General features: G+C 31.4%; 1 pseudogene; it reads left to right on the top strand.

Annotated features, from left to right (window-relative positions):
- Positions 1 to 12,864: 12,864 nt before the first annotated feature.
- LOC149556838 (serine/threonine-protein kinase VPS15-like) lies at positions 12,865 to 15,807 on the top strand (annotated as a pseudogene).
- Positions 15,808 to 16,105: the final 298 nt, after the last annotated feature.

Here is a 16,105-nt window from a genome sequence, read left to right as displayed (position 1 = left end):
ATTCAAATTAGGCAAAGCCAATACAGGTAACTCAACAAACTCTTGTTTCAAAGTATCAAAACTCTTATTAGTGCCATATGTCCACTTAAAATCCTTTTTATCTCCTCTAATCATCTCAATCATAGCATTACAACCATAACTGAAATTCTTGATAAACTTATCATAAAAACTAGCCAAACCATGAAATGATCTTACCTCACCCATATTTTTTAGGTGTAGTCCATTCCAAAATTAATTTAACCTTCTTAGGATCCATTCTCAATCCATTAGCTCAAATAAAAAATCCCAAATACACAATCTCCTGTTGCATAAAGGAACACTTTTTGAAGTGAATCATCAACTTCTTCTCCTTTAATCTCTGCAATACTTGTCTAACATACTCAAAATGTTCTTCCTTAGTCTTACTGAATATCAGAATATCATGCAAATAAACAAACACAAATTTACCAAAGGATCTCTTGAGAACTTCATTCATCAACCTCATGAAAGTACTAGGTGTATTAGTCAAACCAAAAAGCGTCACCAAATACAAACCATCCTTTGTCTTGAAAGTAGTCTACCAATCATCATCTTCTTTGAATTTGATCTGATGATAACCAATCTTCAAATTAATCTTGCTAAAATAATTTTCTCCACTCAAACGATCCATTATGTCATCCATCCTTGGCATAAGAAACCTATATTTCACTGTGATCTTGTTAATAGCTCTAGAATCAGTATACATTCTCCATTCTCCATTTTTCTTAGGTGATAATACAATAGGTACATCACCTGGACTCAAAATTTCTCTGATCAAACCTTTATGCAACAAATCATGCACTTATCTATTAAGTTCTTCATTCTCTATAGGTGTCAATCTATATGGTACCTTATTTGGTAAACTAGCTCCAAGAATTGTGTCCATACAATGACTTATACTCCTAATTGGAGATAAACCATCAGATATATCTTCTGCAACAATATCTTTATACTCATTCAAAAATTTGGCAATTTCTTCTGGTACCCAATTAATACTACCTGCCTTTGCTATCACTTAGTTTCCACAATATGTTACTCGATTACCACTAGGGTCTTCCACTCAGTTACTACCAGCTATCACTTGGTTATGACTAGCATAACTCAGTCTCCTCATAATTATGGAAAAAAAAAAGCTCGATTCTTCTTCACTTCTTTTTTAAATTAGTTTCATTAACCATGCAAATTCTCATAGTAGTATAATTAACCCCATCTAGACTTTCAATCAAAGGCAACAATATTTTCCTTCTCCCATTCACCCAAAGAGCACATTGATTCAATATTCCATTTTTTATAATATATCTATCATATTGCCAAGATCTACCCAATAGAATATGACAATAGTCCATAGGCATAATATCAGATAGAACTTCATCAAAATAACATGTCCAATCTTGAACTTCATAATACATTGTTCAGTTACCAATATCTTATGCTCATCTTTGATCCATGAAACATGATAGGGCTTAGGATGCTTTAGCCTCAACAACTACAAATTTGTAACCAACTCTTTTAATGATTTTTTTTTAGAACTTCTACTGTTAATGATTACCTTGCAACATTTACTAATCACCTTACATTTGGTCTTGAAAAGACTTCTCCTTAGAATAGGTTCCTCATCACTCATAAAGTTCTTCTCCCCATCAAATTTTGTCTAGCCTTAGGTCCACTTGGTGAACCCTCAATATCTTTTTGAATCACAATATTTATATTACCTTGTTTGTTATCACTAGAGGATCTACACTCAAAAGATTTATGTCCTTCTTTTCCACATTTGAAATAATTACCAGAAAAACCACCTCTAAAATAAGAATTACCTCTTCCTCAGTAAGATATAGTACCTCCTCCATAAGAATTACTACCTTTCCACTCATTCATGGCTTTATAATCATTTTTTCATCAAGATTTTCCCTTATCTTGCACAATATTATTAGATCTATCACCTTTTCCATAAGATCTACCTCTACCTCTCTGGAATCTTCCACCTCTATCTCTTTATCTTTGTTCATACTTCTTTGTCAAGATCTCCTCAACTTTCAACGAATATTGATATGCTTCCTTCACACATTCCAATTTCAAAAAACTTATTCTATCTTGAATTCTAGATCTCAATCCATTTAGGTACCTTGCAACTTTATTAACATCATCATCCATATGTCCATATCTGATGTTCAATCTATAGAATTCCCCAGTATACTCCTTCATAGTCATGTCCCTTTGTTTTAAATTTTGCATTTTCCTCAACAAACTTACTTGGTAATAAAAAAAAAAAAGGAACTTTTTCTTTAATTTGTTCACAATTTTCAGCCAAGTCCTTATTTTCTCCTTCCTCTCTTTGTCTATCAATTTGCAAATGTTGTCACCATAGTGAGGCATGAACTTTCAACCTAGTAATTGAAAATTTCACCTTCCTATTATTAGGAGTGTTTTCAAACTCAAATAACTTCTCAATATCAGAGATTCAATCCAACACAACATTGGTATCCAATTTTCCATCATAAGGAACAACTTCTATAGAAGGATTTGAATCTTCCCTAGACAATACACTCAACAATATTTCCTCATCTTGATCTTCTTCAGGTTCTAGATTAGGGTTTGGTGCTATAGCTTCATCATCACTTACATCATCAAGATGTACTCCTCTCCTCTAGGTTGTCTCTACAACATCTAGTCTAGCTAAAATTTATCTCAATGTATCCAATATGGCATTGTCAACATTTCCTTTGCCTCAAACCATCTATATAATTAGGTTCCTACAAAATCATAACCCTTTGCAAGTTATAGGTCAAATCCTTAGATCTACTACCCTACAACCAAATTCACTTAGGTTTCTACATGATCTAGTCTTGATAAGGATGAACCTTAAGCTTTGATACCACCTAGTGCAAGGAGGGATGAACAAATAGGCCCAAAGGCACAACCAACTCCCCAACCACCTCGCTAAGTACACACAACAGAAAAAACACAAAAAAAAACATCGAGGAGAGAGAGAGAGAAAAAATAAATTTATTGATTCATCAAATGTTTAACATACATGCCCAACTGTAAGGCCTTCTAGGTTATAACTATATAGAAAACATAACTCTAAGTTCTATATTTAGCTTCAAACTTGTAATATCTATTCTAACTCCCAGTCCTCTAAGTTCTAACCTTAAACTAAATCAAATACCTCTACTTATACTTCCCAAAATGGATTAAAGAAGATTTTAAAACATTACATCAAAGAAAGACTAGCCTCAAAATGGTCAACACTTATCCCTAGACAAGATCATATCAATAAGTTCATGATCTAAATTAAATACAAGATTTGGCTCCAACTGAGAAGCAAACACATAGACAACTTGGTCAAAGAAGGACCTGAGCATCAGCAAAATAGGTTCACTTAGTGAACAAAGAAACACTTAGTCAGTATAGTAATAACTTGACTCACACTGGTAGAACTTAGCCACCAAAGGAACAAATTGGTTCATACTAATGAAACTCAGTCACCAAAGGAACAACTCAATTCAAATCGAAGAGCTAGACAAGTTCTAAAAGAACTCATTTTGAACTATTAGAATGAATAAAAAAGTGAAGGATTATAAGGCAACTCAAGATGCTCCTACATCAGATGTAGTGTCCTTTAAGGATGATGTGTGGTGTACATTTAAAATTTAGGAGACATTGAAAGAGCTGGACTCTAAAATGGATGAATTCATCAAAGTGAGACAAGAGGTTTGAGGTTTTCATAAAGAAGTAAGAGGAAAATATTAAGCCTTAGACTTACTAGAGCCTCAAGAGATTGCTATAGCCATCAAGAAGTTTAGGGAAATACATGCATAAATCATTTTGGTGGAGGGTCAACAAGAACCATGTGCTACAAATCAAAACTTTGGGAATTAAGAAAATCCTTCTAGTTTTGACCTTGTGACAACTAAAGATGAGTAGGTGCACAATTTTATATGGTACAAAAGTGTGCTGATATTTTTTATCACTTGCGGTGTCATTGAAAATTAACTATCTATTCCATTTTTCAGACATTTTCATGCACCAAAAATATGTTTTTGTGGTAGTTTAATTAGAAGAAACAAATAGAGAAGGTTAGGTTCACATTTTAAGAAGTCCCAAAGACTCCAAGTTTTTGTAAAGTCTTATTTATTCTTATCTCTTTCTTATTTGATAGTTTTGAAGTCATATAAAGGTCCATGCACCATGTAATTAATAAAATAAAGAGTATAGACCTACTTGGCACCTAGTTAGGAGTTTTTATACATAATTTTCTTAAAATTAGTATTTTTTGTATACTTTTTACAAGGAAAAATCCCTAGATATGAAAATTGCACAAAGGATGAGATTTCCTATAAAGAAAAGAATGTAATATATATTCAAGGCTGATATTTTGATGCAAAAAAGTATACTATTGGTGCTCATTTTGTGTGTAGTGTTTCTTACTAGAATGTGTGTTTCCTTTGTGAATTTTATGTTCATGAATAATGATGGAGCAAATAGTTTTGTTTTATGTTAATGCTTAGGAAATAAATTAGTTATGGTTTTTGTCATATTTGTTAACAAATTCCTCTATTGTTATGAATTGGAGAAAGGATCAACTTTAATTTTTTGTTTAGTGATTTGTCTCATGTGTGTGCACTTTTTTGGAAATATAAGAGAAGTAACTAAGAGGGGAGGGGTGAATCAGTTAACACTAAAAAAAATTCCAAATCCCTTAGATGTCAAAACAAACTTATTAACTCAAATCCTTGTACAACTTGATTAGAACTAGATATTCATTGTAACTCGAATAACAAAGAAAACTTGAGATGTTAATGTGTATTAACCTTTAGTAACTTAGTTGTAGAAAGATAAGTCAGTAAGAAAATAACATGAACACATGAGACACCAAGATTTAACATGGAAACCCACTTTGTGAAAACCACCAATGCAACTAGTTACTACTTTTCACTCTTCTGAAGTGAGCCCTATTAGGAGCTGACCCTGTTAAAGGTTACAAAATAGACTATTAGGTGTGACCATGTTTAAGGATTTGAATCACCATGTTAGGAGTGGCCTGGTTAGAGGTCTTAATACACTTCAATCTATAAATGCCACCTTGTTAGAGGATTTACAAAATAATTGTAAAGTCAACTATGTTAAGAGATTTCTTTACTACTAGAATTGTTAGAGAGTAATAACAATTGACTTGATTAATGAAGAAACTAATTTTTAGATTTAGATTACTCTTTTGGCTTATCCTTTGGATCCTCCTAGATCAGAATAATCTTTACAAATCAAGAATGTTCTACTCTTAATCATATATCCTTCTTTATTTGCATCTTATCTTCTTCCATAACTTGACCTTTCATATATATGGAACTCAATATCAATTCAGCTTGAATACATTTATAAATAAACAATTAACATCCACTAAGTTATCTTACATAACCAAAATAAAAAACAAAACTATTCTATTGTAGGTCGGGGAACAATGAAACTGCATCACTTAGTTACAACTGAATTGCTTGGTAACTAACTTGACTTGGTTTACACTAAACCACTTTGGTAACTAACCACACTCAGTTAACACTTGAATCCTTTAATGAAAACCTAGCTTAATTTGCATTTGATCACTAAACTTGGCTTCCTTTGAACTTATGCTCAGCTAATACTGGAGTAGTTTGAGCTTGATTACTAGTACTAGTGCTTAGTTAGAGTTTAATATTTGTGTAACATCAATGACAATATATAATTAAATAATTTTTTTCAACAATATCCCTCTTTTGCATTAATGTTAACACAACATCTCATAAGAAAATGAAACTTAGAGAAATCAAAATGATTTATAAGATTTTATAATATCCTTAGTTTCATTTTGATTTTCTATACACCCATGATAACTCCCTCTAAGATTCTTTGTTTGACATCTTAACTTTAGTCTCCATATAATCAAGTTCTCCCTCTTTTCTATTGATACAAACATGACATATTCAATCTCCCCTTCTTTCACATCAAATGCCATAGACTTGACAAAATGAGTTTATAATGTAGCTTATGTACTAATTCATTTACAATGAACTCTAACTTCTTTACATCAGCTTGGTGGATCATTAATGTAGTTTGGTTGATGAATCACTAATCTATACTCTTGTGAGCATCAAATAGGGGAATGACCCCTAGTTTTTCTCAGAGATAAAAAAATGCATCCTTAGGTAATGGTTTGGTAAATATGTCAGTAACCTACTCCTTTGTGTTCACATATTCCAACCTAACCTCTTTATCTTGAACTTATGTTCTCATAAAATGATACTTGATTGCAATGTGTTTTGTCTTAGAGTACATCAGTAGATTTTTGGATATGTTGATTGCACTTGTGTTATCACAGTAGATAACCTTTGGGCCCTTGATTTATTCCTTTATTCTTGATAATAGTTGTGTGATCTAGATTGTGTTAGAACAATTAACTACTACAACAACATATTCTACCTTTGCTATAGACTGATGCAATTCTACTTCTTATTGGTCCATGACACTACCCTCTTTCCAAGAAATAATTCTCCTCCACTGGTGTTTTTTTTGTCATCAACACTTCTATCCAATTCTAAATTAGTAAAGACTTTTAACTCAAGGTTTCCTCCTTTTTTGTACCATAGACCATAGTATTGAATACCTTTTACATATCTCATAATTATTTTGACTACCTTCGTATGATTTTCTTTGGGATTTGTAGAAAACCTTGCAACTATACCAACTACTAATGCAATATCAAGTCTTGTGTGAACAACATACTAAAGTTTTCTGATCATAGATCTGTAGGTAGTCTGATTTACCTCTTTTGAATCATTATTTTTAGATAGTTTGTGTCCAATAGACATAGGTGTTCCAACTAGTTTGGAATCTTCCATTCTAAAGGTCTTCAATATCTCCTTGATATATTTTGACTAAGGAAGGTAAATTCCATCCTTCATTTGATGCTTGTAAACCAACAAAGAATTTTATCTCTCCAAACATTGACATTTAAAATTCTTTCCTCATAGAATGATTTATATAAGGCATCATGATCTATGAATAATATCATCCACAAATATTCTGCTAACAATATCTTATTTTGTGGTCCTTCTTTAATATATAGATTACTGTTATCATTGGTTCTCTAAAAACTAATCTTTACCAAATATCTATGTAGTCTCTCATACTATGCTCTAGGAGCTTGTTTCAATCCATACAAAGCTTTTTATAACTTACAAACCATGTCTCATTTATTTAGATCAATGAAACCTTTAGGTTGATCAATGTAAACTTCTTCCTCTAGAATTCCATTCAAAAAAGACAATTTTACATCCATTTGATACACTTTGAATCCTTTGAATGCAACATATGCAAGTAGAGTTCTGATCCCTTCAAGTCTAGCAACACGAGAAAATGTTTCACCATAGTCTATACCTTCTTCTTGAGTATATCATTTGCACACTAGCCTTGCCTTATTCCTTGATACTTAACCATTTTCATTTAATTTATTTCTAAATACCCACTTTGTTCCAATTACATTTTTTTCCTTGGGTCTAGGAATAAGAGTCCAAGTATTGTTCTTTTCAATTTTCTCAATCTCTTCATTCATTGCCTCTATCCAACTTTCATTATTCAATGCATCTTTAATAGTTCTAGGTTCAAATTTAGTAAGAAAACATCTAACTTCTAATTTTTTCCTTGTCATTATTCCTTCTATCTAATCTCCAATTATTTTTTCAAGTGCATGATGTCTTTTGACATATCTAGAAAGTATAGGTTCCTTTCTTCTAGATTCTAGAATTGTTTCACTTGGTTCACCATGCTCAAAGGTTTTGTGAAAGTCTAAAATATACTATGTCTGAGACTTTGTTCCCATAGTTTTTTACTCAAGTTACTCTTTTTGGGACTTGAGTCAAACTATCTCCAACTTGGGTTTCTCTAGCTATAACTCAGGTTGCACTAGCTACAACTTGGGTTGAACTGTAGATTTAGGTGACTTGGGTGGTGTTGACTACTAGAGTAATGCTATCTATTTTTTCCCAATCACACTTGTTTGTATCTTTGGTAAAGCATTAAGATCAAATTAAACAAAACTTTTATAGTCTTTAGGTTCCTTGTTGCCTTGTTCTTCACTCGTTTATGCAAACTCATCATTTTTCACATGATTCAAACATTTATATGCTTTGCTTTTATTGGAATAGCCTAGAAATATGCCTTCATCACATTTTGCATTAAATTTTGGTTTCCTTATCTCTTTCAAGATATAAAATTTGCTTCCAAATAATTTGAAATAATAGACATTAGGTTTATAGCCATACTATAATTCATAAGGTGTATGATCTATACCTTTCTTTAGTTGAACTTAGTTTAAGGTATGAACTATTGTGTTGATTGCTTCTTTCCAATATTTGGATGCAACATTTTTCTCTATCATCGGTATTCTTGCACAATCCATGATGGATCTAATCCTTCTTTCTACTATGCCATTCCATAGAGGTGTACCAGGTGTAGATACATGTCTTTTGATTCCTCTTTCATTGAAGAATTTATTAAATTCATTAGAGATGAATTCTCCTCCTCTATATGACCTTAGACATTTTAAATTCTTTCCTATTTCTTTTTCAAATTTAGCTAGATACCACTTGAAATTTTGGAAAGCTTTAGATTTATCCTTCAAGTACATTACTATTATCATTCTAGAATAATCATCAACAAATAAAATGAAATATTTATCTCCACTATAGCTTTCTATGCCAGTTGGTCCACAAAGATTTTTATGAACTAGTTTCAAGACTTCTTTAATATTGTAAATCTTATGTTTGAAGCTAGTTTTACCCATCTTTCTAATCTGACATTGTTTACATATTGCCATTTCTGGTTTCTTTAGATTTGGAATACCTCTTACTCTTCTATTCTTACTTATAGTAACCAGATTATCAAATTTTACATGACATAATATTTTATGTCATAGCCAACTTTCATCTATTTGTGGCAAAAAACATGAACTTTTAGTGAGATCTAGATAGAATAGATTACCTTTTGTCTAATTTCTAGTTCCAACTGGGTTTCTTTTACCATCCAAAAGCTTGGCCTTTCCATTCATGAATTCTACCTTGTATCCAATGTTGTTCAGTTGTGCCACACTTAGAAGATTGTGCCTTAGTCATTCAACCTAGTAAGCATTGTTACATTTGAGTTCATCAGTCAATGAAATTCATCCTTTTCCCTTCACAAAACATGGTTCATTATTTCCAATTTTAACACTTCCACCATCATAGTGCTCCAAATGTTCAAACTTAGTTTTATCACTAATCATGTGATGAGAACAACCACTATCTATTATCCATGTGTCATTATTGCTAACATGAGAAATAATTTCCATCTTTTCATTATCCTCATCATCTGACTCATCTTTAATAACAATATATACCATTTCATCTTCATCATCACTGTCAAAATCTTTAGCAATATAACAAGATTTCTTACCTTTGTCTTTGCACTAGTACACAAACAATGATATATGATTAAATAAACTATCAAATAATAAATATTGTAGATACATGACTAATTTTGATCATGTGACTAGTAGTACTTTATTGCTAGACATTTATCTCCCAACCAAATTTATGACTAAACTATTTTGATCATTGATTTGGTCATTTATTGTTGGTAAACAATAGTTTATTTGGTTGTTTATTGTTGTTATCTGGTGGTTTATTTGTTCGTTGATTGTTGATAACTAGTAGTTTATTTAGTCATTATTTAGTAGTTGATCCTTATTAATTGGTTATTTATTTGGTAGTTGATTTGGTAATTTATTTAGTAGTTTATTTGGTAGTTTAGTTTGTAGTATATTTGATAGTATATTTGGTATTTGATTTGGAAGTATATTTCGTAGTATATCTAGTAGCAAATTTGGTAGTTTATTTACTAATTAATTTAATCATATTAGGGCGCCGATGGAATCGAACCACCATCCTAAAGCAAGTGCTCTTCCATTGAACTAGTACCCTTTAAAGAATAGTGATACTATTAAATGCATAATATAAAGATGAAGATAATTTTTTCATTGTCAAATTCATTATAAGTGACTTGTTCCCCTTATTATAATAAAGTTGTGGAACAAAAATAGAAATAACTTTATTTGTGTAAATCATGGAGAAAACTAAGTCTAATTTTTTTGGATGATAATTTATTGTTGTCCCAAGGTTTTTGTTTTTATTTTGCTTAGAGGAATTTGTTTATGTGTAGCTTCATCCAATATATAACATAAATGTACTTATCAATAGGAGAGAAAAAAATATGTATGACTATATAACTATTTATGCCATTTATCACTATTAATTTATTTACAATGTATTTTTATAGTAGTGTACCTAGGAGATAAATAAACTACCATAAATATTAACTCCAACTGATAAAACTTGTTACAAACAACCTAGTAAATCTCATGGTTTAGTTTATTATTGAATTAGCCTACACTACTTATTCAAAAGTTTGAAAAAATATAATCTTGTTATACTTTGTACTTGAAAATCATGCCCAACCAATTCCATTGTCCTTCAAGCAAAAATATTGTACATAAGAAGTTCATTGGGAGCCTAATATGATAATTCAAGAAGGTATTAACTTGTGTACACAAAGAGATGATAGCTAATCAATTCATTTCAAAGAAATAATACTAAATTGCTATATAATGAAAAATTTACAAGAAAATCTACTTGTGATGAAGATCAACATTCAATTCATGTAGGAGTATAAAAAATAATTAAAATAGTGTATAAACATCTATGATCATATCACAAGAAAAATGTCACTTGTGAATTTTCATGTAGACTAAGTGCAACTTTGACAAGTTGGAATGGTGTCCTAGTGACTAGGAGGGAGCCTCAAGCCTCCTTGAAGTAACACTCTACATGGCATTAGTCACTAAAAAATGATATTAATCTAATTAGTAATCCATCTCTCATAGTCATTGAAAAAGATGGCATATTGTATCTAATATGACATAATTTAGTGAAGCAAGTTTCAAAGTATATTTTCAAACCTTTATCATGTGATATCACTATCCTTCACTTTATAATTGGCTATGAAGATAATGGAGAGTTTATGAATGAATTTGGTGAATTTAGTTATATTGAGGAGAACTAAGTTTGTTCTATTCACCAATATTCTATTTTCAAACCATAATTCTCATGAAGATTTTAAATTATTATTTTCAAACACTCATTAATGCACATGCTAAAATCCAACAAAATTTCCTTGTCCAAACCTTTGATGTCATAAGCTTTATCTCTTCTCCAAAGGCTCTTATTGTGGGAGTTTACTAGTTTAGAGATGAAGAGTGCTTTGGTTATATCACTAATTATAGAGTTTGGGTCTTGTAGGAGGAGATGGCACTGTACTATGTTATAGTAGGATCTAAAGCCATTACTAAACCCAAGGCTGAATATAATTCAAATGGAAATAGTAACAACCATCTAAATCAAATCAAATAAAATTTTTAATAAGTCAAGCCACCAAAAGATTACATTCACGTGAAAGAAAGAAAGTGATAAGCTACTGATATTATAGTCTTGTGGAATGAGTAAGCACTTGGCTAGCCCTTCTATCCTAAAGGATTTAGTTTAAAATTTTAATGTTTGGAACCACTTATTTTGGGTGACTGTAGATGGTTATTTTAATTTGATTTCATGCTACATGGTTGAAAGTTTAGTTTTGTCATCTGGTGATTAAATTCTTTACTCTTGTGCAAAAGTTAGCAATCAAATGCTGGAGCTTTATGAATAAAGTAAAACCATGACAATATTGACTTCAAATGACATCAACCTTTATCAAGGTATAGAAAAAAAATAGAAATATTTTTTTTGTAGGCTCTGAAAGACACAAATCATTGTAAGAAATATTAGTGGATATTTTACAACACTAATTTCTTCTTGGCATCATCTGAACAATGGAAATTCTACAAGTCAAGCATCAAATTCAACTTGCAATACTAACCCATGTAATATCAAAATAGAAAAAGATGTCATTCTTGCAAAAGAGAATCAAGGTTCCACATTTTCAAAGTCAGTGCCTAATTTTATTACACCTAAAATCAAAAAGGGTAACACTTACTCTATAATAGGTTTTATATTTTATGTTTGCATCAAAATTTAAACCACTAAACATGCATAGTTGCAAACAAACATAAAACCAATAAAGGTGACATGGTATGACTTTAAACTAGCCAACTTCATAGTTTTCAAAGAGTTGGATGGGTTCTCCACCATGTCCATGATATCAATATCTTGTGCTCATTTTATTCCATGAAACTTCATCATGATAGGGAATTTTCTAAAAAAAATTAGTGCACCTTTAATGCTCCTACATTTGGCATACATGTCAAAAAGTGCATTTTCCATAGAAATATCCCATGAAAATACAGTTTTAAAGATATAAGAATGAAATTTCAAGCCATGTTGTAAAACTCCTACACTAGTCAAAGAATACTTATGAGAATAACCTGGCTTGGTTTCATTATGTTCTCCTACATTTTACCGAACATCTTCAATGCCAATTCATTATATCCAAGTTGTACAAACCTGATAATCAATGTATTGCAAGAGACTTCATTTCAGTTTGACATTTCATAAAAAATTCAAAGAATTTTCTATACTTGTGTGTTTGGCATAGAAGTCAATAAGGGCACTTCTAGAAAAAGAAACCAACTTCCATCCAATTTTGATCATGTGGGCATTCCTTGGCTTGTTTCAAAACATGGAGGTTCACACATATGCATGGAAAACACTAGCCAAAGTGAATTGACCTATTTTTTCTATAGCAAGTTGTATTTCACTAAATATAATTTTCCTCAAGTGATGCAAAATATTTTCAAAATATATTCTTCATATGCTTTCAACATTACCAAATGATCCTGAGGAGAGTTTTTGTATTTTATATGCTAGTAGCATATACAAGATTGTTGCAACTACCTCACACTTTCTTATATGATCAAAAGTTTTAAATGAGATAGACATTTTAGATAGATCAAATGTTTCACATAAGGTAGACAAAGGTCATTTGGCTTCAGCTCACACTTTAGGTTCACAAGTTGCAAATCATCAAAAGAATAGTAAATGTAATATAGAACTTATAGAGTTACAAAAAATAATAGCTCATGTTATACAAGAATCAATAATAGGACCAAAGAAAAGTCCAATCATTAGGAGGGCACTACTAGAGAACATTAAGGAATTGTGTGATTTCTTTGGAAAGAAGCAAAGTAATGATCTCTTGTTGCCCATTCTTCCAATTTTTCTAAATGATCATGATGAATAGTTACATGATGTATTCTTTGAATAGATTATCCATGTATATTATTTTTTTGGTCAGATTAGTGAGGAGCAGTATATTTTTCCTTACATTAAGAATGATTTAAATAATGTTGTGGAAAAAGTTATTATGAATACCTTGAAATGTTTGGCAACATTTTTAGAAAATAAATTACTAGGAAAATGGTTAGTGATTGGATCAGTTATAGATTCTTCTCCACTATTGTATCATCCTATCCAATGATTTATAAGGTTAGCTATTAATTTTATTGTTATAGGTAGTGAGAGTTTATAGCTAATTAACTCTTATGTTTACCTTTCACCAATTCTTCTTCTTTTTCTTTGTAGAGAACCAACATCATTGACGTTAGAGATTGAGTTATTGTCATGCCTAAAATATCCAATGTCAAGAAATATTTTTCATGAAGTCCTAGAGAAAGCCAAGAATTCATAGTGTTTGAGGTTTCAGAGAAAGGCATCTACTAGAGAAAAGTTAAGAAATTTTTAGCTTCTTAGAACCTTGTTGAATCTAGTTTAAACTCAAATATTGCTTCTTTTTCTAATAAAAAAATACCTAAAAAGATGTCATCTATTTTGTCTATAGCAGTTGATCCAATTATGGCCAAAAAATGGTTAATTAATAAGTCAAATATACATCCAAACATTGAATCCTTTGGTCAAAATATAAGTTTATTTAAGCCAAAAGATTGGGAAAGGATGAAAGCAATGGAAAGCTACATACTAAATCTCTCTAGTACAATGTAGTCTCAAGAAAATACTTCAGAGTTGGAAAATCATGAGAAGCTTCAAGCTTCTACTCTAGGAATTCCTTTGAATTATGTGATAGGTAATGGTTCCAACCATGGTCCTATTAGAAAGGTCAAGGTTATCATTGCACCAAAAGATCAACCTGTCACAGCCCAATACAACCAATAGTCTTATAGAACCATAGCAGGTGGTTAAGCCAAGTTGCAAATCCTATGAGAGATGCTAGCCCACTACCAAGAATTCCCCTCCTAGCATCACTTTTCATGGCCTATAGGATTTGAACCTATGACCAAGCTCTGATACCAATTATTAGAAAGGCCAGGGTTTTTGTTGCACTAAAAGATCAACTTGCCAATGCCCGATACAACCAATAGCCTTATAGAACCAAAGGAGGTATTAAAGCCATGTTGCAAACCCTACGGATGCTGGCCCACTGCCAATAGGTCCATCTTATGAAGATGTACCAATTTATGTGCACCCTCTTATTGAAAAGAAAAATGAGAGTGGAAAAAATACAATGTCTTCAATAAGATCATCCTTTAATGAAGAGATAAGCAAGGATGTTGTAGGTTCGCAAGGTGCAACACCTATTATGATGAACAATTTTTTTGGAGCACAACTAGTTGGTTCCATTTTTTCCTTATAGTAGAATTTGGATGCTGGTCACTCATCAATTCCCAAAATAGAGATAGTATAGAGATTTGTTAGTATAGGAGGTTCTTTAGCTCTCATGTTGGTTAGTGGTTCTATTTTGAATGGCCACTTTGCTTCTACTAGACAAGTAAACAAAGTCTTCAGAGATTTTGTTGGAAGAGAAAATGATGACATAACTTTTATGATAAATAAATTTAAAGATATATTTATTTATAATGATTCTAAGATCTCTTTATTGTTATCAATTGTAACTATAGGTTCAACATCACTAACAGATGCAACTATATTGTCATCTTACTCTGGAGCATCTATCCTAGATCATGCATGACAACGATGTGGAATTTTGATGGCACATATCCAAGAACATCATTTAGCTATCAATGACATTGTATTTTTATTTATCATAAATTTTTTGTAAGTGCATTGGATGATTCCACAATTAAAATCTAGGATAGCTGAAGACTAGAAAAAAGACATTACTTTTCATTTACAATTGACATACTTTGTAGATGATGGTTGAGTAATTCATGTTACAATGTTTAAAAATGGACCACATGTTGATGTGGCATCTAGTAGTGGAAGAATACATGTTTTCTTTTTAAATTATCATTAAAAAGAATATGGTAGTATTGACAGATACACTTGCACCAAAAATGTTGCAAGAAAGAGACAAAGGAAGGAGCAATTCTAAGTTTGTAAATTTTTGGTACAGAAGGTCTTTTGATGATTCATTTATAGCACCTAGAATAATGGTATTAATCTTTGGGACTTAAGGGCATAGATAAATGCATGGACATTAAAATAAAGTTCAAAGGAGGGCTACATTTCTATAGTTGTGATGGATCCATTTCAGAGTTGTCTTGTTTCAAGTTTTTCTAGAGGGGCGCTAACCCTATGGGATGTGAGGTTTCATATCCCTATCATTATATGTTAGCATCCCATGGCTTTCTCTATAGAGAAAATGTGTCTTCATGCACTAGCTTCAAAATCTTTCCCATGTACAATAGGTGATCCCCTAATATATGTAGTTGCAGGGATCAATGAGGTGGCTTTATGGAATGAAAAGGATGGGTTGTGACTTTTTCACCAATATGGTTTGTTTTAGTTCAAAATTTTGATTAGTTGTGTTATTTCTAAGACAATACGATGTATGAAGATATGATGAATAATTTTAAAGATAGTAGCATAGAAGAATCAACATCAAAGTAATTGGACAAAGTTATATAGCAAAGTGAGTTGGGATTTGAGGATTATGGAGAGTCAAGTATAAATTCTTCTACAATATTTTCCTTTCCCATGAAGGTGGCTTCCATTATTTTCTTTTTAAAATGACAGTGATCAACTAATCACTATTTAGCAATATATGCTAGTTAAAC

The sequence above is a fragment of the Cupressus sempervirens genome, chromosome 5 (assembly GCF_028749045.1).
Source record: "Cupressus sempervirens isolate cs-2001-9-10 chromosome 5, ASM2874904v1, whole genome shotgun sequence".
Taxonomy (NCBI): domain Eukaryota; kingdom Viridiplantae; phylum Streptophyta; class Pinopsida; order Cupressales; family Cupressaceae; genus Cupressus; species Cupressus sempervirens.
Note: the sequence above shows the minus strand (reverse complement) of the source record. Positions and strands in the feature narration are given on the sequence as shown.